Raw genomic sequence first — 26661 nt, 5'->3', positions numbered from 1 at the left:
AACGACTTGAAATGGATCAAGTAAGGGAAAATGCCATCAGGTTTCTATAGGTCCTACTAAATTTTCATCATGGGATAACTTCAAGCTTTGAAGTTTAGCAAACCCCATAAATTCTCTTGGTTGCAAGAGCAGAATGGGCATTTAGCCCATCGTGTCTGCTCCAACTCTTCAAAATAGTTATCCAATTAGTTCCACACTCTTGTTTTTTTTCCTCTGCTCTACCAATTTTTCCCTTTTTAACTGTGTGACCATTATAAGTTACTATGTACATAATGCAATCGTGATAAAGGAATATAGGATAGAGGATAATAAGAAAACTAGAGGAGAGCATATTCACAAATTGCAGAAGGGGAGTTACCTTCTTGAATTCCTCTGGTTCTTCTTGTGAAGACATCCCTACGATGTTTTGGGGGCAGTTTGGATCTAAAAATGTGCCTAGGTCTTGCTACATGAATTCCATAACTTTACCTTATTTGATTTTGGTCTCTCCTGTGGATGCTGCATGACCTGCTGAGTTCCAGCATTTTCGTGTTTATTATACATCGACCTGATCCTCTTGAGTTTTGACAAAGGGTCTCTGACCTGAAACAGAGTTGCTGCTTCTCTGCCCATAAATGTACCCTCTTGAGATTTACATTTTGATATTTGGTATCATTCTTCCATCTGTAATATTAGTTCAGTTTACTTTTTTCTCCTCCTTCCCTTTATTTTTCTCTCTGGGAGTGGGGAACATGCCTCGACTGACCTTCCAGGCTTTGCCTTTTGTCTGTTCTCACCCTCAAGCTGCTCACTAACCAGATAAAAACTAGTTTACAGCCTATCCCTGAAGTAATTCTGGTTTTTCCCTATCATAGACACCCCTCCCCTTTTTTTTGTCTCTAAGGTTCTTTTGCCTCTTTTTTAATGTAGGACATAATATTGCTCCATAGTATAGCCCAGTTCAGCCCCTTTCGTTCCAGGATGCTGTGTCAGCCTATATAAAAGTACTCCACAGCAGCCGAGGATGAAACACAGAAGTCTGCGGACACCGTGATTGTATTAAAAACATAAAAATGCTGGAGAAACTGAGCAAGTCATGTAGCATCCATTGGAGGTAAAGATGTATAACCAACATTTCGGGCCTGAGTTCTAGGTATGAACAAAAGTAGGTTATATATCTTTACCTCCTGTGGATGCTGCATGACCTGCCGAGTTCCAGCATTTTCGTGTTTATTACACATCAACCTGATCCTCTTGAGTTTTGACCAAGGGTCTCTGACCTGAAACAGAGTTGCTGCCTCTCTGCCCATAAATGTACCCTCTTGAGATTTACAACCTTTCCTGATTTTGTTTTCGATTTTTCACATCTGCAGTATTTTTTTTAAAAATTTGCCGGCATTCACATACTACTTCATTATCAGAGGAACGTGAGAGTGGAATTGAACAACGCTCCTATCAACCGAAAAGATGTGGACTTCAATCATTCTGATAGGTTACTGATGAAGCAGGTGAAGAGGAATGGGCTGAGAGAAACTCCTGCAGTTATATTCTGGACTGCAATGATTATGGACTGCAACAGGATGCAGAGTTGGGCAGAAAAATGGCAGATGGAATTCAATCCGGGTAAGGGTAAAGTTATTCATTTTGGTAGGTTAAACCTGAAGCCAGGGTACATGGTTGCCAGAGTACATAGTTAATAGCAGGATTATTAACAGTCTGGAAGAACAGAGGGACCTTGGGGGGGGGGGGGGGGGGGTCCCAATCCATAGACCTCTCAAGGTGTCTTCATTAAGTTCAGGAGTCATGAAGTAATGTTGGAATTCTATAAATCTCTGTTGAGACCACACAGAATATTGTATTCAGTTCCGGTCACCTCATTACAGGAAAGATGTGGAGAGGGTGCAGAGGAGATTTACCAGGTAGTTGCTTGGATTGTAAAATAACACTTATGAGGCAAGGTTAACAGAGCCAAGGCTTTTCTATTTGGGGCAAAGAAGGACGAGAGGTGACTTAATAGATGTCGACCAGATGACAGGCATAGATAAGGTAGAAAGCTCCTTTTTCCCAGGACAGGAATAACAAACACCAGAGGACATCTGTACAAAGTGAAGGGAGGAAAGTTTAGGTGAGACATTAGAGTTACGTTTTTATGCAAAGAGTTGTGGGTGCTTGGAAAGCATTGCCAAAGTGGTGCAGGTAACTCTTAGAAAGGCACATGACTGAAAGAAAAATAGAGGATTATAAGGTAGGGAGGATCTTGTTTTTTTTTTGGTAGGTACATACGAGTTGGAACAACATCATGGCCTGTACTGTGCTGTAATGTTCTATTTTCTAATGAACCTCCATCAACCACAATTATCTGACTTTATGAAATGGATGACCTCAACCTTTGGAGTAGTTTTCATTGATGCCATGGAATTCATTTCTGGTGCCCTATATACACAACTGCTTCTTTGATGCCAAGATAAAATGTTATGAAAACACTTCCTAAAGATGATCAAATACATGAAGATGAGTAAATAGTCCCTTTCCCACTGGCATTCCAGTTACTTGGCTGGGCAGTGTCCCAGGATAGGAAGTGCCGTTTCCACTGAGGCACTCTTAATGGGGACACTAATTGCTTTTCCACTCAACACAGTCATCCCCAGGGATCAGAGTGTTCTACCTTCACCTGAAAATGGGTGACTTTCTGCTGCCCCTTTTCTACTGGGACCCTATCCCAGGAATTAACTGGGAATTTACTGGGACAAGGTCCAGTGGAAAAGGAACATTGTCCAAACTCTGGTGTCAAATAATGTCATTTCACCCTGGGGATTAACCATCTCAACCCCTACTCATATCCCTGGCATTTGTTGACTCCGGCGTGCTGATAAAACCAGTGGAAAAGGGACAGGGGTAGAGAGGCAGTTAATCCCCGGCATGAAATGATGTCACTTGACACCAGCGTTTGGACAGTGTTCCTGGGATAGGGTGCCAGTGGAAAAGGGGCTAATGTCAGAATAGGTGTCCAAGATCACTATTAAACATTTAACAAAAATAACAAACTGCTGGGGGAACTTAGTGGGTCAAATCAATCTGTTGGGGCAGGGAGTAGGGGCAGGGGTGAGCAACTGTCAACATTTTGGGTTGTGGTCCAAAACCTCAACAATTCCTTCCCCCACAGTTCCTCCAGCAAGCATCTGCAGTCTCTATTAAACAATGTTGTGGTGATATGACTATTTGTACTGGCTGGCCCGCCCTCCGGGGTCTCCCTACCTTAGCTCCTCCCATGTGACCCCTGGCCTTAAAGGTCGAGTCCCCTCTCCTTCCCGCTCATTTTCCTAACCAAGACCCGGCCCAGCTCAATTAAGCCTATCGTTTCCCTCAGTCTTCTGTCTGTGTAATTATTGGGCTACCAATAGCGCCCAACAAATGTAATGCAATCCTAGAGTTCTGTTATTTGATTTTCTGCCACAATCAATTGCTGTTAGAAATGAACTGTCACTTAAAATTGGTTTATATTATAAACTTCCGATGTAATGATGTAATCACATCACACATCCTTGAAATTTCTGGTCCATAACCACTCAAAGTGGAAAGGATGGTATTGAGGCCATGCATCAGAAGCATAGACCCTTTAAGAACTGTTCACCTCACCTCACCAACTGCCCACCCACCTGTCACCTCACCTCACCAACTGCCCACCCACCTGTCACCTCACCTCACCAACTGCCCACCCACCTGTCACCTCACCTCACCAACTGCCCACCCACCTGTCACCTCACCTCACCAACTGCCCACCCACCTGTCACCTCACCTCACCAACTGCCCACCCACCTGTCACCTCACCTCACCAACTGCCCACCCACCTGTCACCTCACCTCACCAACTGCCCACCCACCTGTCACCTCACCTCACCAACTGCCCACCCACCTGTCACCTCACCTCACCAACTGCCCACCCACCTGTACAAATTCTTGGGAACACAAGTACGTTTCCCCAGGTTGCACTCCATCCTGGCTTTGAAAAGTATCCCTGAATCTTCATTGGCCCTGGGTCCAAAGCCTCTTGTCCTAATGCAAAATTGGGATAACTACACCAGATGCACTGCAGCCTTTGAAGGCAATGCCACCATTTTCTCAAGGCAATTAGGACTGGGGAATAAATGCTGATCTTGCCGGCAGTAGTCACATCCTGAAAATTGTAATCAATATAGTGAATTCAAAGTAAATAGATTTATCATTTTGAATAACTGATTACAAACTCTAGGTTTTAAATCATCTATTCAAACACCATACTCAGCTTTCGCTGGTTTGTTCAATGCACACTGATCTTTCTGGTCTACAATTTTTCAGTCAGTGAAAAATTTTGTTTGTGGAATATTGTTATTACCATGGTGATATTTTTGCCTCTGGATCTACTTAGTTTCACTTCTTGTGATGTTTATCCCAACCCCATTCCAATAACAGGGACTTAAACAAAAAGGGACTATAAACCAGTGGAAGGGAAGCAAGTGGAGAAGACCGTAGAAAATGGAGTAGATCACAGGCAGTGATGTTTGGGCGGCACAGGTAGAGATCAGGGCTGGAGCTCATCTCGAAACAAGAACTGGAGCACAGTTGGAGGATGAGGGAGAGAGTGGAACAAAGAAGTGCTGACAGGAAAATTGACCTTGAATGGAGTATAAACTTACCTATTCAAGCCAATCCTTTAAGTTCCCAGAATGGGTAACTTAAACATTTTTTATAGATTCCGAGCAGGATGAACTAGTCACATAGCATGCCAGGTACGTTTTCAAATCATGACTCATTCAAAGGAACACTATTCAAAGTAAAATCCAAGGGGATTATTTTCAGGAATTAGCAGCAATTTGTGCAGTGATTTGCACAAGAACAAGTTAAAGCATGAGCTCCCGCTCTTAGTGAAGTAAACTTGAAAGTACAGTACAACTCCAATTATCCAAAATCCCATTTTCCGAAATCCTAAGTTATCCGAAAAATTTTTAAAATTTGGACAAATGAGGATATCCGAAACAAATCAGAAATCCTCATAGATCTGAAATGTTTTTTGGAGCTGAACTGACTGGGATCTTGGGCTCCTGGTGGCAATGAGGATGTTGGGCTGATGGTGGCAGTGTGAGTGTGGACCTTGGGCTACCAGCAGGAGCATGGACCTCAGTGTGGAGCTGCGGGATCGGCAGCAGCCAACATTTTTTTGGTGAGAATTAAACATTTTAATGCTTAAAAAGTCTTCCCTTGTCATTTGTTGTTGTTTAAACACTGTTTAAAAAAATGACCAGTTCTCCGAGAAAACTGTGTATTCTGACCATTTCGGATAATTAGAGTTATGGTGTAAATATTCAGTATGAGCTGACACCCTGCAACTTTAATCAATGAGCACAGAACAGAATGGGAGCTAAATTCACAAATGTCTGAGAGAAAACCCGCTTCTTCATTGTAATCTTACACCCAGATTGTTCTTCATTCATTTGAGGGTAGTGAAGTCCATACAACTACACTTAATCTTTTGAACTCTGCTTCAGACCAAAGAACATGCGCAGAAAAAAATAGCATAGATCAAAACATTATTTATGGACATTTTTGAGATTTAAAGAAATCATTGGGTTGGAAATGTTGTAAATGTTGGTGTAAAATCAGAATCAGAATTTATTGTCACGAACATGTCATGAAATTCATTGTTTTGCGGCAGCGTCACGGTGAAAATATTTCTATAAACCACGTTTCACATTTCAAAATAAATAAAAATAGTGGTGGGAAATGAAAAAGACAAAGATAGTGTATGTGATTCATTGTTCATTCAGGAATCTGATGGCAGTGGGGAAGAAGCTGTCCTTGTGCTGCTGAGTGCTCGTCTTCAGGCTCCTCTATCTTTTTCCCAATGGTAGCTGAGTGAAGAGGGCATTTCCTGGGAGGTAGGGGTTCTTGAAGATAGAGGCTGCTTTCTGAAGACACCTCCTCTTGTAGATGTCATCGTTGAACTGAAGATTGATGCCCATTATGTCACAGGCCGAGTTAACAACCCTCTGAAGTTTTTTCTGTCCTGAGCGTTAGCACATCTTTTGTGGCATATTTTTGTGGATATATAACATACACATTAAGTATTAATTTAAAGCTATACTCTGTGTGTGATGTTTCTTTTTATTGTAATAAAAGAACTTGGGTTCTTTTGTATCAATTATATTTCATTAACAAATCACAACCTTGTGGGACAACCATTTTGCATCTAACTCAAGGTGGAACATTCATCTCTCACTCCCTCTAGTGGTCAGGAGGATCACTACCTCGAAATTACCAAATTTCCTTTCCTTAAAATGTTTAATCTAGCAACATTAAATTGAAATGAATACTGTGTTACCATGTAAAGTTAAACACAAACATCAACAGCACAAACCTTTTTAAGTGTGCAGTTCTTTTTCTTTCAGAAATTCAGCCTGTCAGGTGCTTTGATAATGCATGTGGATCTTCACAACACAGGTGCTTGTGTCGGCTCCACTGGTCCACTACTGTCTAGCACTAGTGGTGTTTCCTCTGTTGCTGTAGAGGCTGGATCTTCTGCATTTGTCTGTTCCTGCAGTATCTCTTGCATTTTCAGCAGGCTCTTTTGATTCCTTCTCTGATTGACCATCCTCTGTTCTGACCGTGTAGGATCTGGGATTTACTTTCTCCAGAACAGTGGCCTTGTCTCAGGAGTTGGAATCTCCAAGTCTCACTGTGCCATGTTGGGCCAGTGGCCCTAAGCTTCTTGCTCTCTTGTCATAATTTGCTTTTTGTCTCCTTTGGAGATGTTTTTGTTTCCATTTGACATCTCTGTTCTTGTTTGGGTCTGCAGAGTAGGGAATTGTGATGCACAGTCTATGTCCCATGAGGAGCTCAGTGGGTGACATGCCATGTTCAAGTGGTGAAGCTCAGTAACTCAACAGAACTAGATAAGGATCTGAGCCACTGCCTTGTGCTTTCTTGATCAATTGTTTAACTATGTGAACTCCTTTTTCTGCTTTACCAATTGACTATGGATGCAGAGGACTTGAAGTCACATGTCAAAAATCATACACTTCTCCAAAGTTCTGGAATTCTCTATAACTGTAGCATGGTCCATTGTCACTGTAGACGATTTGAGGAATTGCATGCTTTGCAAAAATTGATTTCATATATTTGATCACACAGAAGGCAGACATGTTAGGAAGCAGCACAATCTCAGGATAGTTCGATAGATAGTCATTAACCAGCAGGTAATTCTTTCCATCCAGATGGAACAGATCAGTCCCAACTTTATGCCATGACTTCTCTGGTAAGTCGATTATGATCATGGGTTCCTTTGGCAGCTTTGCATTATGTTTCAGGCAGGTTTCACAGCTTGAGACCATTCTGTCAACGTCAGCATTTATCTTTGGCAATAGATAGTAGTTCTGGCCCTCCTCTTGCATTTTTCCATTACAATGTGCTCCTCATGTAGCCTTTTTAGCATGTCATAGCGATTGCGGAAAGAGATTTATGCTCTCTCTGAGTAGAAGCCCATTGACAACACTCAGGTCTGCTCTGATATTGTAGTATGGCTGACATTCACCTCTAGGCCATCCTTCATTCAGCTTCTTGATGACCTTCTGTAGAACTATCTCCTTTTCTGTTTCAGCTGCAATCTGCTTGGATTTCTTGTCAGATACGGGAAGAGGTTCAGTGATCAGGATCACGTGGAGATTCACATCTGTCTCTGTGGAACTCTTATTGTGTGCTTCACTCTGCAGCGTTAACCTGGACAATGCATCCCCAGCATAATAAATTTCCCTAGTGTGTATACCAATTCAAAGTCATAACGTTGTAGCTTCATCATCAGTCTTTGGATTCGTGGTGACATCTCACTGAGATTTTTTTTGACTCTGGCTATTAATGGCTTGTGGCCAGTCTCTGCCACAAATATTGCTGTGGAATTTCCCGTGTCCATAGTCCAGACCTAGGCACTCTTTCTTGATCTGTGCATATCAACATTCAGATGTGGTCATCGTTCTTGATATTTATGCAATTGGCCTCCAATCTGTACCCACAGCTTGAAGTAGTTCGGCACCAATTCCATCTTTTCAAGCATGCATGGATATTTTTGTCCTTCTGGATGGGTCAAAGAAAGTCAAAAGCACCAGTTCCTCAGTTAAGAATAGTCTTCTGTCATACTCATTCTTCGTCATGGTTGGCTGTCCACTTGAATTCACATTTGTCATGTACAACTTCCTCAGGTACATTGTTTTGGAAGACAGGTTTGGTATGAATTTACCAATGAAATTAATTATTCCCAGAACTCTCAATATAGCCTTTTTGATCTAAGTGTCTGGGCATATCTAGAATTGTTTTTACCTTGCTCTCATCTCGCTCCACACCTGCCTCCGACAGCTTATCTCCCAGAAAGGTGATTTTCTGGAGGGAGTGCAGAGGCGATTCACCAGGCTGGTACCTGGAATGGCAGCTATGACTTATGAGGAAAGATTGCGCAAATTGGGATTGTACTCCCAGGAGTTTAGAAGATTGAGAGGGGATCTCATAGAGACCTATAAAATTCTGGCAGGACTGGACAGAATGGATGCAGATGGGATGTTTCCAAGGATGGTTTGAGGATAATAGGCAAACCATTTAGGACCGAGATGAGGAGGAATTTCTATACCCAGAGGGTGGTGAATCTGTGGAATTCATTGCCACAGAGGGCAGTAGAGGCAGGTTCATTAAATCTATTTAAGAGGGAATTAGATCTATTTCTTCAGTCTAAGGGTATTAAAGGTTACGGAGAGAAAGCGGGGACGGGGTACTGAACTTTAAGATCAGCCATGATCTCGTTGAATGGCGGAGCAGGCTCGAAGGGTCGAATGACCTACTCCTGCTCCTATCTTCTATGTTTCTATGTTTCTTCACACCAAACTGACATTTTGCTATGTCATACTTCTGGATGCATTGTAGCATTTTGATGAGCTTCTTGTTGTGTTGCTCCTGTGTGGATCCCCATAGGATCCTGTCGTCTATGTAGACATGTAACCTCACTTATGCCTTGTATGATTTGTTAAATATTTAAATTTAAACATACAGCATGGTGACAGAGCATTTCGGCCTACGAATCCGTGCTCCGCAATTACATCCAATTGACCTCCAACCTCTGGTACGTTTCAAATGGTGGGAGGAAACCAGAGCCCCTGGAGGAAACTCACACAGAAATGGGAGAAGGTACAGTCCTTACAGACAGTGTGGGTTAGAATCCCAGACCTGATCACTGAGCATTGCAGTAACCACTATGCCAACCATGCTGCCCTGCTCAAATGATGTGCTCCATCATCCTGCGGAACACTTAAGGAGATGAGGAAATTCCATAAAGACACCCTTAAACAGGAGTATCGCCCAAGAGGTGTATTGAATGTATGGTATTTTGTGCTATTTTCATGCAGTTTTAATTGCCAGAAGCTCTGGGATGCATCCAATTTAGTGGCCATCTCGCTTGTGATTTCATCCCTGGTTGGAATCTGATAATGCTCCCTCTTTATATTGGCATTCGAGTCTTTTGGGTCCATGCACACGGGTAGGTTACTGTTTTTCTTTTTGAAACACACCATTGAATTCACCCATTCTGTGGGATCCTCCACTTTCTTTATGATCCCCAGTGATGTCATTTGGTCGAGTTCCAATTGAGCTTGTCTTTTAGTGGTGCTGGAATCCGCCTTGGGGCATGCACTACTGGCTGCGTGCCCTCCTTTAACTGTAACTTATAGGTGAATGGTAGAACACCAAACCCCTTGAACATGTCTGGAAATTGATCCACTATTTCATCTACACTGTTCTGTGCATTGGCACTGTTAATGCAGTACACTCTCTTAACTAGGCCTACGTTTTCACATGCTTTGTCACCAAGCAGTGAGTTATGCCCATCTGGGACTACTGCAAACATGACGTGGTGCTCTTAACCTTTAACTTTCACCTTGAGACTATGGGTGTCTTTTGTGTCACTGCACTGTCCATTATAGGCTTTGAGCTGAACAGAATTTAGATGGATGTATGGCTTTATCTTCATTGCCCTGATGTTGTGCTCACAGATCAAATCGGCCTTTGCCCCTCTGTACAGCTTGAAAGGAATATTTTTTCCATTTGCGTGTAATGGCACTGTTCACTTGTCCTGCTCAACTCTGTTCACTCTTGACTGTTCAGTGTTCATGCCCACAAAGAATGTATCACTGAAGGCAATTTCTTCCATAGAGTACACACTTTCACTTTTGTTTTTTTTCCCCTTTGAAAAAAACATTGGTTTGCATGTCCTTTGTACTTGTTACAAACTTTACCATAGGCTGGGCATTGTTTTGGTGCATGTTGAGTGCCATATCGTTTACATTTTAATGTCTTTCCGTCTTTTTGTTCTTTCCTGCATCTTGTTCTCACTTTATTTGTGTCTCCAGATATTGTGGCTACGGGTATGCCTTTGTTTTCACCAGCCATTGCCCTCTCACTGAACTTTTTTGCGTGCTGCCGAGCTAATTCACTGACATGGCATATCTTCACAGCTCCTGCTAAGGTAAACTCCATCTCTCGTAGCAACCTTTCTCTTACTTTCTTGTCAATAATTCTAATTGCAATTTATTGAATTGTGCAGCAATCCAAAATTATATGTTGTTGTTTTAATTTCAAGTCTGTTAAAAAAGTATCAAAGTTTTCTGTCTGCAGCTGCATGTGTGAGTAAAACACGTACCCCTCCAAAGTTTAATTTTTCTTTGGTGAGCAGTGTTCATCAAACATTTCAATAATCTTGTCAAACTTGCCCTGGTCATCTGTCTCGGCAAAAACAAATGTGTTGAAAACCTTTAGTGCTTGAGGTCCTGCCAGTGCAATCATCCGTGCATCTGGTTTACTATCGAGTCCAATGGTTTGCAGATACGGCTTGAATCATTGTTTGAACAAGTACCACTCATGGTTGACATTCCCAGTCTAATTCACAGAGTCAGGAGGCTTCACACTTTGCATGTCTCCTGCTGATACTGACATCCTGGTACCATGTAATGTTTCTTTTATTGTAATAAAGAAATTTGGGTTCTTTTTTATTAACTATATTTTATTAACAACTCACGACCTCGTGGGACATCTATTTTGCATCTAACTTGAGGTGGAACATTTGTCTCTGTCTCCCTCTACTGGTCAGGAGGATCACCAACTCCCAATTTCCACACTATGGTGCAGTTGGTGACTGTGCCATCTGAGATTGTTTTCATAAGTTAGGAAGCAAATCAGAGTGATTGAATTACAACATGACTGATGTTTTTAAAGCAAGCCCACAATTTTAAGTGGAAAGTCTCTTTACAACCAATTAGATCATCATTAGATAGATAATGGTAAATTTTCTTGTCTGACTCAGTCCATGAGCAATGCCATTGCTAAGGAGAACATAAATGTTTAAACTGAAGCAAAAAGAAATGGACTGATTTTGAAACAGCATTTAAATTTATAGGAACATGTAACTAATTTTTACTCTTAATTGAAAGCAAAACTGCAAAAATTGTGAGTTCCTCTGATTTCAGCAATATTTCAGAATAAATATAATGGAAATTCACATGACTCCTGATGTTTCATAATGTGTATTGTTTTCTTTTGAGTCCAAGGACATTTTCAGCCGACTTTCCATACTCCACTAGGTGCAAACTATTTGGCCATCTTCAGTCTGTATTTGAGAGCATTTTACCTTTATCATACGATCCTTTTATTCAGATATGATAATACAATGTAAATATAACATTTTATGAAATTTCCTTTTGCCTGTCGTAAGGCAAACAGATTTGCCACGAACATTGCCCAAAATTCCTCACAGTAAAAGAAAGAGAAGCAAACAGAATCCCAACATAGACACTGATGTCTCTGACAGTGGATTCGCTGCCAGTGCTCCCGCAGCCTCTTCAGCCGCAGAGATCCCTGTTTGATCCATTGGCACCCTGAGCTCCAGATCCAAACCTCTGATCGGATCATAAGAAACATAAGAAATAGGAGCAGGAGTGGACCATCCGGCCCATCGGGCCTGCTCTGCCATTCAATAAGATCATGGCTGATCTGATCATTGACTCAACTCCACCTTCCTGCCTTTTCCCCATATCCCTTAATTCCTTTTATTTGTAAAAATCCATCTAACTGAATCTTAAATCTTTGGCTTGGCTTCGCGGACGAAGATTTATGGAGGGGTGATGTCCACGTCAGCTGCAGGCTCGTTTGTGGCTGACAAGTCCGATGCGGGACAGGCAGACACGGTTGCAGCGGTTGCAAGTGAAAATTGGTTGGTTGGTTGGGGTTGGGTTTAATGAAATAGCCTCAACCGCTTACCTGATCAGGAAGCCCTTAGCATCTGAGACCCTTCGGGAACCCTTCTTGCCCTCACCTTAACTTTCTCACATCAAAAAAAAAATTCTTAACCCTGTCTACTGTTACTCCCCAAACCCCCAGAATTTATTTGATCATAACTATTCATGACTCAGTTCATGACTCCTGTTATAGCAAAGTGTGAAGTTGATTGGCAGAAAAACAGAGCCTTAGCTGACAGATAACAGATTGGGAATTAATTTTTAGGTACAAATGCCAGTTTCCTTTGCTTGTGCAAAATGCCAACAATGTCCATTTTCAATGCGAACAACTTAAATTTTGATCAAGTTTGCATGGGCTACATTTGCCATATTATTGTAAGCATGGCTTCCTCAGAATGTGGAGGAGAACTTTGAAAATAAATTATTGCAATATTTACTGTGCAGCCTTCTGTGTCCAGCAGAGTTTAATTAAAAGAACAGAAATACTGAAATGTCAGTGCGTTGGTCGATAAATATTTCATTCGCCAATATTTACTTCTTTTTGAGTATATCTTCACTGTAGTGTTTTACAGCTGTGTCTCTTATAATCAAGAAAGGACAATGTATGCAAAATCAGAGAGGAGATAATGGAGAAGACAAAATTCTGGGCTGTTTCATTGATAATTCCAACATCCATTACAAGTTAAAGAAATTAATGGCTCATATAGAAGGGTGACATATGGTGGTCGGTAGCCTTTCCCACTTCAGTCTTCTCAGGAAGTTCAGTCACTGTTGCGCCTTCCTGACAGTTGAGGAGATGTTGAGTGTCCATGATAGGTCACTAGCTAAGTGAACTCCCAGGAACTTGGTGCACTCCACTCTCTCTACTACAGAATTGTTGATGGTTTTTTCTGGCCCTCCTGAAGTCCATGATAATCTCTCTCATCTTGTCCACATTACTCTCACACCATCACAAGATTTTCCACCTCTTCTCTGTAGTGCAACTCATCGTTGTTGATGTTGAGGCCAGCCACTGTTGTGTCATCTGCAAACTTGATGACACTGTTGGAGCTGGATCTGATGATAATGTTGTGGGTCAGTAGCATGAACAGGAGTGGGCTGAGTGCACAGCCCTGTGAAGCTCCGGTACTCAGTGTAACAGTGCTTGACGTCAACCCAGACAGACTGTGGTCTTTCCATTAAGAAATCCAGGATCCAGTTATAGAGTTGGGTCTTGAGTCCCAGCGTGGACAAATCCTTCACGATCCTTTCGGGAATATTTGTGTTAAATGTTGAGCTGAAGTCAATGAACATATGTAGCACTGTTCTCAGGTGGGCCAGGTTAAGTGAAAAGGCAGAGGATATATAATTTTAAAAATTATTCATTTTCATAAAAAGGAAAGGAGTAGTCGTTTTCAAATGGTTTGAGATTGAAAGGTGTTCAGATGGACCTTTCCACCTTGTACATGAATGATTGAAAGTTTAACATGGAAATACAGCAAACTTTTAGGAAGGCAAATGTGGGGTTTATTACAAGAGCATTTGAATAGAAGAGATATATTTCTCTATTTGTAAAGGGTTCTAATAAGACAACATTTGGAAAATAGTGTGCATGGTGTACATACTCTCACTACCCAAGAAAGGAAAGTGACCCCAGAGGACATGAAGGGGAGGATGATTACTGGGAAGTAAGGTTTTTTTGTATGAAAAGATATATTGGGCCTAAACTCTCTTGATTAGAATAATTATAAGTGACTTCTTTGAAACACACCAAATTCCCAAGAGGCTTAATGGGAGAGATACAGTTTTGAGGTTGCTCCAAACTCGGGTGTTTTACATCAGGGGTTCAAATTTAAATTTATAAATACAGCACAGTAATGGGCCATTTTGACCCATGAATCTGTGCTGCCCAATTTGCACCCAATTAACCTACGCCCCCGGTATTTTTTGAACAGTGGAAGGAAACTGGAGCCCCCAGGGAAAACCCATGCAGACATGGGGAGAACATACAGACAGCATGGTATTCACTAGTGCTCTAAAGGCGCTGCGCTAACCGCTATGCTAACGGTGCCAGTCTTAAATAAGAGGTCAGTCAATTAGGACAAAGATATGAAGAAACTTCTTTTCCTGGGAGGTACTGAGTCTTTGGAATTCTCTACCTAAAAAGAGATTAGAAGCTTATTCCCTGAATATATGCAAGAAAGAAACGGATAACATTTTAGATGATAAGAGAAGAGGGGAAAATGTCTTAGATAATGAGAGAACAAATGATATGATACTGATTGTGGAAAGTGCCAAGGTGATATAGATCAGTTGTATGCTTATTGAATGGTGGAGAAGCATGAACAAGCTAAGTGACCCTGTGGTCCTGCTTCTTTTGCTTGTGTTATGTAATTTTTGGTCAAGGTTAGTCTGATAAGGTGGATGCTTGATCGTTTTCTGGGAAGATCTAGTCATCCTAAGTTTTGCTTCTTTCATTAATTAAGATTTCTTACCTTCTTTTCTACATTAGCAACCTGGTAAAGGACAGATTTGGAACCTGAATTAATTATTGTTTTGGACTGACTATTGTAAATGTTATTCAAAGCGGTTGATTTAAATTTGTGACCATTAGGCTGGGTACCTGAGCAGCATCTGGCTAGAACTGTCACTCTGTTCCTGGTGTCTTATGTTGAATAGTTCTATTAATAACTTTCATTTCTTTCTGTGTGTTCCAGCTAGTCTGCAGTCAAAACTTTCCTGTGTTGTTTAATTTTTCACCAAGTCTGACATTGCTTGCACAAACCCTTGGACTGGATGAGAAACAATATTAACTCTAAATATAACGAGGTCATTGATCAATTATATTGATTACTATTAGTGATTTACATGAAATGCCGACTTGACCAACATCATTCTAATTAATTAATTGATTGATTAATTAGACGTATAGTGAGCTTTTGTTTTGCTGTTCAACTTGGAATGAGATCTCCAAGAAATATTTGAATATTAATTAGAAAGTCCTTTGTAAATATAATGTACCTTCCTGTTTAAATAGTGACCTGGCAGTTACTAATTCCAAAGTAGCTTGAGAGGAGACCTGACTGCTTCAATTGGGCCTACGAGCTGAGATAAAATAACAGAAAAATCTACCTTGAAAACCAGCTTGTTCCTAAGAGATAGCTTAGTGACTGTACGGACACATGTATTGCAGTTTCACAGTTGTCCCAAAGCTAATGCTCTTCTATTTATAAACTTTAGAATCTTTTCCCATCACACTCACAACAGCAGTGCTGTACTAACTGGAGAAAGAAATCTGTTGACAGTCCCACAGGGCACCAAATGCAAAGGGAAAATTGCAGGCAGAGAACTTGCAATACAAAAATGATGCAGATATTGGGCAGCATGGGGATGTTTGCTCAAGCAGGGCATGGTAGTTGGAGTCTGAATGTGGACAAAGCCTTATTACAGAGCTGAAATAGAACTGAATAGTGTCTGTGTTTCCCAGTCAGAGTTTTGCTGCTCTTTTTGGCTTTGAGTGGTATCATGTGCCTGACCACTTTTAAAAAGGCATACAAAAGCCAGTAACAGTGCAGAAGGACTTCTTGTTTTCTTAAAGCTGTCCACTTGTGATTAGCCTGGCATTGGCCCCTTTTGTTTTTGCTTTACATATAATTTGGACTTTTTCTCAAATTATTGCCAACAAAGCAGATTACTAATGACATGAACTGCAAGATAAAAAGGTTATTCAGAATATTTGTTGCCCAGAAACTATAACACTTTATGGAACTTCCTTCTGCATTGTCCAGATATCTGATATAGGAACATAGGAAGTAGGAACAGGAGTCGGCCAAAAATGGCCCATCGAGCCTGCTCCGCCATTCAATACGATCATGGCTGATCTAATTTATGACCTAACTCCATCTAAATATATATATATATATATATATATATATATATAGTTGACTATTGTTTGATTAGCACTTCACTCCTAGACAAGATTTGTATAGTTTCCTGATTCCTCTTCCAATGTTCATTCTAACCTCATCTCATCCATTAGACTCACCTCATAATGTCTTGACCATACTCCCACTAAACTACAATCTCTTGCTGTCCCAAGATCAGTGGTATGCAACCTTTTTTGTTTCACTGCCATGGTTGCCGTAGTAGTTAGTGCAACCCTTTTACATCGCCAGCGATTGAAACCGGATTGGGGTTACAGACCTGCCCTGTCTGTAAGAAGTTTGTATGTTCTCCCTGTGTTTGCATGGGTTTTATCTGTGGACTCTGGTTTCCTCCCATTGTTCAAAATGTTCGAGGGTTGTAGGTTAATGGGGTGTAAGTTGGGCGGCATGGACTCGGGCTGAAATGGCCTGTTAACCATACTGTATGTCTAAATAAAATAAAAATACACCACATTAAGTAATCCCTTACTCACAGAGCACTTATGGCATGCCATGCTCTGTGGTTAATAAGGGGTTATTTAAGGTGGTATGTGAATAGACATAAAAGTTGAGAAAAATCCACTGCCCTAGATTGTCTCTCTGTACAGGTGCTGACCTGCCATTTTAATTCCTCACTGCAAACTACTGCATCATCTTCAACCTCCACTCTCAGCATTCCTTGCACTACAGAGAAGAGGTGGAAAATCTTGTGATGGTGTGAGAGTAATGTGGACAAGATGAAAGAGATTATCATGGACCAGGATGGCCAGAAAAAAACATCAACAATTCTGTAGTATGGAGAGTGGAGAGCTCCATCTTCTCAATTCATGTCCATCTTACACCAAGCTCCTTCTTTGAATTCTTTCCCCCCATCCACAATCAGATCCCCTATAGCAGGACTGAAGGGATTCTGATGAAAGTCATTAATGATGTTGTACGCAGTTGTGACAAAGGTACAATTGTCTTTCTCAACTATTCTTCACCTTTCTCTCCTGTCATCCTTCTTGGTGGGGCTGTGCTCGCCTGTTTATCTATGTATTTTATTCATCTTTCATGCAATTATCTTTGATATTGTTACAAGTCCAGAGGACCCCAAAACTCAGCAGCAATAGAAATTCAACAAGGCAAATGGTTACTTAAACAAAGATTGCTTTTAATTTTCTTTAAACATAAAAACAGGATCAAACTTTAACTTATTACTATTAACTTAACAACCCCCTTCTAATTCTAAGCATACGTGCATGTAATGTGTATATGTCCTTTAATTCACAGTCCAATCTCACTTTTCACTCCTCCAAGTTCACCAGTATCAGGCAATTCTTATACTGTGCACAGAATTTAACATTTAAGAATTTTCACCAAGCTCTGATGCTTAAAGGTAAATGGTTACCACTTAGGAAGGTTTTTGTTGGTTTCAGAGAGAATTGTTGCTCATTGGACACACACACAAACTGATTTCCTCCAATCAGCCACTTCAGTGTCTTGCCGAAGAAACTTGCCCCCTCATGGATTTTCCAAACGATAACTTCTTTTTCCAGGTCACCACAGAGTTCCTTTTATTTCCTTTACTCTAGCCAGCATTTCCTTTCGTAAGGACTGCAAGGATTTTGAACAGGCTGAACTCAGAACTCACAACCCTTGAGCAAAGCTCTGGCATTTTAAATGAGATGTGTTTTGTAAGTATCTGTTTGTAAAGTGAACTACACTAAATCCCCTCAATCTATTTTAAAGACATATTAATATATAATATAAAATATAATATACCACTTTTTGAATCCTCCAATAATCTATCCCTGACCCAATTTCTTTCCTACATGTTGTCTCTCAACAACATCATCAAGACACGTGGCTTCAGCTTCTGCACGTATGCTGATGAAACCTAGCTTCACTTCACCATTACTTCATGTCCACTCCCTCTAAATTCTCATACGGTGTCCAACATTCATCACTGGATGAGCAGCAATTTCCTCAAATTAAATTCAGGAAAGACTGAAGCCTTCTTCTTTGGTTCCTAGCAGAATCTCAGTTCCCTAGCCTTAATTGCACACCTCTGTATAGCCAGTGTCTGAAGCTAGTCACACTTGACACTGAGTTCATATGGCATCACTAAGTCACCCCTCCCTTGGTTCAACCTCCGCAGCAACACTGGACTCGCTGCTGTAATGCTCACTCTTGCTGTTGTTACCTCTAATCTTGATAATTTAATATCTGACCTCACACATTCATTCAGACAAGGTCACAGAAATTTTTTTTACCAAAGGACCTGCATTTGCAGATTGATGTTTGCTCTTGCTTAAGAAACTCCTTAATTTCAGCATCCTTTTTCTTTATAAGTCCCTCCATAATCTTACCTCTTTCTATTTCTGATATGCCTTCCTTTGTTTTAACCCTCTGATATTTGCTTTCTTCTAATTCTTCATAATAGCTGTGGAATTCCACATTAATGCTTTTCCTTCTATTTCTCATTCCTTCTAAAACGTCACACTTTAAAGCAGGGGCCACCAACACAGTGTCCGCAAGCACCAGGTCGCCCGTAGGTACCACATGAGTTACCCGCGAGCTTGTTCTAAAAATAGCACTAGTCACTAATGAGCTCTGTCTAAAATTTTATTTAATTGTGTTGCTATTCTTTTTGAATCACACTTACATTAATGTAAATTTGAAAACGAAAATACAGGTACTGGCAGCGTGAGTCGGGCAGGCGGGAGACCGGCAGTGCGAGTCGGACCAGTGGGGGTAGAGACTGGCAGCCTGAGTCGGACCAGCGAGAGGTTGGGGGGGAGATCAGCAGCGTGAGTCAGGCGGGCGGGAGACAGGCAGCGTGAGTCGGGCCGATGAGACTGGCAGCATGAGTCGGACAGGCCGGCAGCATGAGTCGGGCTGGCGAGGGGGAGAGACTGGCAGCGCAATTCAGGCCAGTGGTGGGGGGAGACTGGCAGTGCGAGTCGGGCCGGCGAGGGGAGGTGGGGAGAGACAAGCAGCGCGAGTCAGATGGGCAGGATACCGGCAGTGTGAGTTGGGGCGCAGGGGGGAGACTGGCAGTGCGAGTCGGGCCGGCGAGGGGAGGTGGGGAGAGACAAGCAGCGCGAGTCAGATGGGCAGGATACCGGCAGTGTGAGTTGGGCCGCGAGGAGGGGAGACCCGCAGATCGAGTTGGACCAGCGAGGGGGTAGTTGGGGGAAGACAGCAGCGCGACTGGAAGGGGGATGGGGTGGATACGGCAGCACAATTCGGGTGGGTTTAAATCTGGCTTTCCGAAATCCGGAAAAATCCAAAATTCGGAACACACTGTTCCCCAAGAGTTCTGGATAAAGGATTGTGTATCTGTATATAAAAAATAACATTTAAAAAAATAAAAATGTTTAAAATACATGAACTCTGATCTAGTCTGGTTCAAAGGTCAGTATTGTATGCATGACAACCCTCAGCGTTCGCTGAATAAGCTAGCGGGTGCTGCGAAGATGATGAGCTAAATGCGGTTTCTACTCCCAAAAACATGGCAGAAAAAAGAAAGAAAACTTATAATTTTCACATTGAATGGGAGGAAGAGTTATTTTTCTACTACTGTGAAAGAAAACTGTGTGTGTCTCATTTGTGGGGCAACTTTGGTGACGGCAAAGTGACACAATGTGGAGGGGCACTTCAGTACGTGTCACAAAAGCTACCATGCTAATTACCCACCGGGCAGCGCACTATGGGCAGAAAAAGCCCGCGACTTAAAGGCAGCTTTGGGCAAACAGCAGTCTTTTTTCACGAGGCCGTTGAAAAACTCCCGAAAAACAACCGAAGCCTCGTTCAGAGCTACACATTTTTTGATAAAGAAGAAGACATTTTTAGACAGGGAGGTTTTCAAAGAAGCAATGATTGATAATTGCAAACACTGTGTTTAAAGATGAGAAGAATGGAGCCAATGTCATATCCACTCTCTCCGATGTCCAACTGGGGGCAAGTACGATGGTTAGAAGAGTTTCGGCTATGTCCGGATACTTGATATATGCACAGCAGCTATGAAGGTTGCCAGCCTGTTTGGTTCAACCTATCTCTGTGAATCAGCCTCTTCTGACATGAACTTCATCAAGAACAAACACAGAACACACCTCACTGATGCACATCTGCAAGACTCACTTCAGAGTTGCAGTGTCAAGTAACACCCCAGATTACAGTTCACTGGTGAGCATCTTGCAATCCCATTAACAGACAAAAAAACCAGATACCAGATGTTGTCAGTGGCAACATGGCCGTGCCTTAGCAAAGTTAAATTCTGTTGGAGTTAAGTTTTTATATTAAATTGTCCATCTTTTAATGTTTATTTTTACTGACTCCAACGAATTCAAATATTGAAAAATTGTGACAAATGTGTTCGTAAAGTGTGACAGATAGGATGATTTTGTTAAAAATGCTGCAGATTTGGTGATTAGTACAAAATGTGATAAGATTTATTTAAAAATCTGAAAGAGTTGATTTTTGTTAAATCTTCCATAATTGATAACTTGTACAAACATGGTACATAGTTCATGATTTGTTAAAAATTGTTAGAGTTAGTGGCCTAGTGAAAATGGGACAATATTGATTTCCTATGAAATGTTGCAAAAGTGATCATTTGAAAATGAAACAGTTGCAGAGATTAATAGAAATAAAGTGTTGCAATGTTGAAATGTATCTGTTTCCTACCTCGTTAAATTATTGTTAATCATTATTGTGAGGAATCATTAACGTGATCAGTGTCTCCACATCGATGAACATCATTAATCATTAATAATAATAATAATTAAAGGTAAACCGTGCAACTTTGTTATTTCAGAGTGAGTCCTAAACTGGTGGCCCTTTGTATTACTCAGTGCCCTTGAAGTAGCTTGCAGTTTCAAAAAGGTTGGTGACCCCTGCTTTAACGCTTACATGAATTCCTAAAGTATTGGACATTGACCCGTCTGTGTCAGTTGGTGACAGCTTTGTGATGAACACTCGCTACAAGTACTTTTGGGGTATTAAGCATGTGGGAAATAGAGATTTGAATTCTTTGTATGAGGATATCACTGATCAAGCAAATTAATAACCCATTCTTTGTTGATTTCAACAATAAATATCTTGTTGTCACATTAAGAAGGCACTAAATGTGTGCATCCCACATATTATAAGAATTATCATTTCAGTTTCACTGTTGATCAGCATGAGATATCTATTCTGGGCTTCCAAACCTGCACCATGCCATGAGATAGCTGTTACTGTACACAATACATCACTAATCAACCACCAAAATGTGTAAAGTCACTATTATTAATTTCACTCAGCATTAAAAGGATATTAAATTGCTCTCTCCATTTGCTCAAAAATGGTGCTTGCTCTTTGGGTTCTAGGTTATGATGACCGTAACAAAGAATGTGATTCAATATTCATTGAAGTTCAAAGAAGTGAGCACATTGCAGAAAGAGGCACATTTCAGAGAGGAGAGACAGTGAAAATCGAGGTAAGCTCCAAAAAGTCAATCTTCTGGAAATCACTGTAGTCTCTGAAATGATGTTTTTGATTGATGTATGTGTCCTAGATCTTGCACTGATCTTTCCCATAGGATTCCCTTTTAAGGTACTTCCTGATATCAAGATAACCAAAGCACTGCTTCACAGCGCCATTGGTATACACTCTAATGAATCAAGTAGTTGACAGGGTCTTGTCTTTTTGTTTTCTACCTGTCTATTAGGGGTTTTAGACTGCAGGCATGTAACGGCACAATTAACGAAATTTGCTGTCGAAAAAGGAAAGTGCAGGAATTTTTAGTCCATTCCTGCATCATGATTTATTCTGAATGACCCCTACCACTTTTCGGGGGGGAAAGCCTACAGACTAAATAGCACCACAAAACTTACCTCATAAATTCGACATCCAGCTGACTCAGGCCATGTTGTTCTATGTAAAAGCACTGGGGCTAATGCACACGGGAACTTAAAGAGTGCAGGATAAATGACCACATGTTAATTTATGTTAAAAGTTTCACAGATTTTTCCAGCATTGCTGATTGCTGCTAGGGTATTAATAGTCATGACTGAAGTTAACTGCGCTCTTTGCTCTTCAAGTTTCTTTTTATTGCACCCAGCAAGAGGGGAGGATGAAGGTTTACAACAGGAAAGTAACAACATCACATATTCTGGGGAGCTTGATGATATTGTTTTTCAACGAAACATTACAGCGTGGCCTTTAACGTTTGCTTTGAATGGGTTAAGTGCACAACTAATCTTCAGAAGCAAAATGCAAACTTCATTCATTTCCCATCTAAACTGATTTCCATTGAATGAAAGCTCTCATATTCTGTGCAGGAGTAAGAATGGGAAACAGTGCAGTGGCCAGGGTAGGAAGGACAAGATCGTGAACTTAAATTCATGATTTACTGCCCTGTAATTTGCAACATTGTTGATGGCAAAATCGTTCATGCTAGTGCTACAGCTGTGGAAGGCTGTACTCGATTTTATCTCAGGAAGTGAAACCAGGCAGGTGGTGAATGTATCAGTTGAGGACTACTTTGGAAACAGTGACCACAATTCCTTTTCAAGGTAGTTATTTATGTAAAGGGATTTGGCTACAGGTTTAAGACCTAAATTGGGCAAAATTACATAACAGAGGATCTGGTGAAAGTGGATTGGTATAAAATTTGGGTAACAAGTGGGAGAGTTTTAAAAGAGAGTTAGCGAGAGTTAGCGAGAGTTCGGGAACAGCAGATTCCAGTAAGCATGAAGGCAAAGATGGCCAGAAGAGGAAAAAAGAAGCAGCAAATGACAACATCAATCAAGTGACTCCCTTGAGGAATACACAATGAGTAGGATTCAAGATTCAATTTATTGTCATGTAATAGAGGCAGTGCAATATTACACAACATTTGATTTTATCTGCCACAAGGCAGACAGATACGCCATCGGCAGAAATTGCCTGAAGTGTTTCTAACAGTTAGAGAAAGAGAAGCAAAAGAGAGTCTTGTTAGAGTTGCTGTGTGTCCATGGATTCATCTCCAAGACGATCCTTAAGAAAGAAATTAGAAAAACAGAAAGAGGCCAGATAACATGCTTAGTGGGTAAAATTAAAGAGAATCTTCAATAATTTGATAAATACATTAGGATAAATGAATAGTCAGGGAAAGGATGGTTCGTAGTGAGGACCAGAGGGTCATAGAGTCATACAGCACTGATACAGACACTTTAGCTTGATTTGTCCATGAACTGTCAACATGAACCCCATTCTCCTGCATTTGGTCATCACGCAGATCACCTTGAGTGGCTACAATTATTGAAAGTTCTGATTTAATCCCCAGAATTGATGTTGCATTCATTGAATCAAGTAAAAGTTCAGCAACTGGATACACACTTTGCTCTACACTCAATCCCATGGTGTGATTTTGGTCCATTCATCCAGAACCAGGACCAATTTTTTGAAGAGCACTTCCCAAACCCATAAAATTCACTTTCTACAAGAGATGAGAGCAGCAGGGGCATGGAAAAACCACCACCTACAAGTTGCCTTCCATCTCAAGCCAAGGTGACTTGAAAACTATTGACATTGTTTCATTTTCACTGAATCTTCTTACCACACAGCACTCCAGTGGCATTTCTATATCTATAACAGGGTACAAAACTCTTGGATAGAAGTCTGTGAATGTAAGTCATGGAATGCAGTGCACTATGTCACTCTACTGTGCTGGAATATAATACTGATGGGTTCAGTTTATTTACTACGAGTGGTGGGCACAGGCCTATCACTATTGTACCAAAGCTTAATGCTGTTGGGCACTGATCTGTCACTATCACTAATTTCAATTTGAAATATATCTTTTAAAGTTCTGCTATAAGCACAATGGCCTGAAGGATTCTTTTGAGTTACCATCCATTCCATGGCTCCATCCCAGAATCTTTCCAGAGAAAAGAACATGTACGTGAATTTCCAGCTCAAACTGATGAAGAGAAGTAGACTGGTTATTGAGAGGCAATGTGTCCAGCTTCCAGTTACCTAGAGTGAGTAGAGATTGTCTTCTCAGAGGCTAGAGCAGTGGTTCTCCACCTTTTTCTTTCCACTCATATACCACTTTAAGTAATCCCTAGGCCATCAGTGCTCTGTGATTAGTAAGGGAATTGCTTAAGTTGATGTGTGAGTGGGATAGAAGTTGAGATCCACTGCTCTAGACTCTGAAATATTTTGCTTGAGAAACATTGTCATTGGCTCATTTCTTTGGAGCTTTGAAACCGTGCACATAACGAGTCAATGAGGTACAATTAAAACAGTGTTTTTTTTCCTTCCACCCACATACCACCTTAAGCAATCCCTTACTAATGTCAGAGCATCTATAGCATAGAGATTACTTAAAGTGGTATGTGAGAGGGAAAAAAAGGTTGAGAAAACCACTGTATTTAACTCATTCTCTCAATGCTTGCATTTTTCATATTTTGCTTACATAATTATGAAATACAGGTAGTAGCACTAGAACACATGTACAAAAGAGAAGGTCACAGCAGATGAAGCTGTAACCCTCTCTTTTGTTTAGTGCTACAGGAATGATACAAATAACATTGAAGTATTGTTTTATTTGGTCTGTGGAAGAATTGATATTTTGATGTTTGATCTGCTGCTGCTTCAAATTCATGATAACTGATTGTCAGTGTCCTGGAGCCTGGCTCAGTGTTGAGTCCAGCCCCAGAACAGACAATCAAACAAGCTGGGACAAACCAAGCACTTAATTTGTCAGTTTTGGCTTTCAGTCAGCATTCCTGAAGCCTGGGTTTGCGGGAAAGCTAGTACTCATCAATGTGAAGTCAGAGAAATTGGATCAATTTGCAATCTGGGTGAACTGCAGATGTTAAGTTGCAAAATCCACCCATATCCAAATGTTAAACGCAATAAGATACAAGGAGTACTACTTTTTAAAAAGCTAAAATACAGGATGATTGCTACTAATTGAGTGACAAATCATATCATGCACTTAAGACCAACATTTTTATGATTTTGAGGCTACCCAAGCCAATAGATCACTAAATATTTTGGTAGAGAGCATGGAACTGCAACCTGCTTTATATAGAATATTAACCACAGTGTAAAATAGTCGTGTGCAAAATACGTATTGTATTTTGGATGAGCCAAACCATCTGGGGCTAATCTGTGATACGGAAAAAATAGGAAGAAGAAAAAATGCTTCCAAAATCTGGAACAGAAGTGAGCTGAGAGAAACCTGCTTTCCGTGTTTATGGTAATTTTATATTATTCCAGAAGGATTTCCTCTTGGATCCCGCGATGTCATTATGGACGTTAGCACAACAAAATGTTTACTCCTTTAATTTTTCTCCTATTTATGTTTGCAAAAGATATAATTTATTTACTTCTACAAAAATAATATTTTTGATTTTAACACTGAAATGTTGATCATAAAGTTACACTAATTAAAAAAGAGTTAATAAAATTACTAAACCATAAAACTTTTATGGTGTAGATTTAGATAATATAGAGCTTTACTTACCTCCTGTTGTGTTTAGTCTTCTTCAGTGAGTCCAAATCAGTATCTTGAGCTAGATTACCTCATGCCCTCTCACCAACTATCCTCTTTGGCAGACTAATAAATCTGGGAGTGAATGGAATGTGTGAAATGATCTTGAACTTGCTTTTGTCAATGCTCAGTGGAGGCAATAACCTTCAGCTGTTGCCACAGCAACAGATTTATGAAGACGGACAGCCCAGGACCTACGATTCAATTATTAACACAGCAGGACATCATATCCTTAATTTATTCTAACTGCTCCAAACTTCCAAATGTACACTGCCTCAGACTTTTAATAATACAGGCTTTATTCAGAAGTTATAGCTCTCATAACAATATTACTAATCAGTGAAACACGTAAGTCTGCAGATACTGTGATTGTAGTAAAAACACAGAAATGCTGGAGGAAGTCAGCAGATCTCACCGCATCCATATGAAGTAAAGATATATAACTGGTGTTTTAGGCCTGAGCCCTTCTTCAAGGTAACCTCCTATGGACACTGCAAGACCTGCTGAGTTCCTCCAGCATTTATGTGATTTTAATATTACTAATCAAACTAAGTTAAATCCATGAAATTAATTAATTAACACTGATAACTTTCAGGTACTCTTTTAATACAATAAGGAGATTTCCTTCAAACATAAAAAAAATAAGCTGCTCAAGGATCTCAATGGATCAGATAGCATCAGTGGAAGGAAAGGAACTGTTTAAATTTCAGGTCCTGATGCAGAGTTCAACCTGAAAAGGCCAAACATCTCTTTGCCTCCACAGATGCCTCCTGGATTGCTTGAGCATCTTGTTTTATGCTCCGGCTTCAGCATTTACACAGTGGTTCTCAACCTTTTTCTTTCCTCTCACATCCCACTTTAAGCATTCCCTATTCCACTGGTGCTCTGTGATTAGGAAGGGATTGCTTAAGTTGGTAGGTGGATGGAAAGAAAAAGTTTGAAAACCACTGTTTTAATCGTACCTCATTGGACTC

The 26661-nt window shown here is 40.7% G+C and overlaps 1 protein-coding gene across 3 annotated transcripts in view; it reads right to left on the bottom strand.

Annotated features, from left to right (window-relative positions):
* Nucleotides 1-26661, bottom strand: part of LOC138738494 (exosomal polycystin-1-interacting protein-like) — a 42023-nt gene that overhangs the window by 7376 nt on the left and 7986 nt on the right. The window contains exon 1 of one of the 3 annotated variants that reach the window (XM_069888790.1): nucleotides 25661-25777. The exons of 1 other annotated variant lie outside the window; for it this stretch is intronic. The gene's annotated coding sequence lies outside the window, so the exon portion shown is untranslated. Of the gene's footprint in view, nucleotides 1-25660; nucleotides 25778-26661 lie in introns of those variants that run through there. One more of the 3 variants, XM_069888787.1, reaches the window with a different exon arrangement.

This window comes from Narcine bancroftii, chromosome 7 (assembly GCF_036971445.1).
Source record: "Narcine bancroftii isolate sNarBan1 chromosome 7, sNarBan1.hap1, whole genome shotgun sequence".
In the NCBI taxonomy this organism is placed as follows: domain Eukaryota; kingdom Metazoa; phylum Chordata; class Chondrichthyes; order Torpediniformes; family Narcinidae; genus Narcine; species Narcine bancroftii.
Note: the sequence above shows the minus strand (reverse complement) of the source record. Positions and strands in the feature narration are given on the sequence as shown.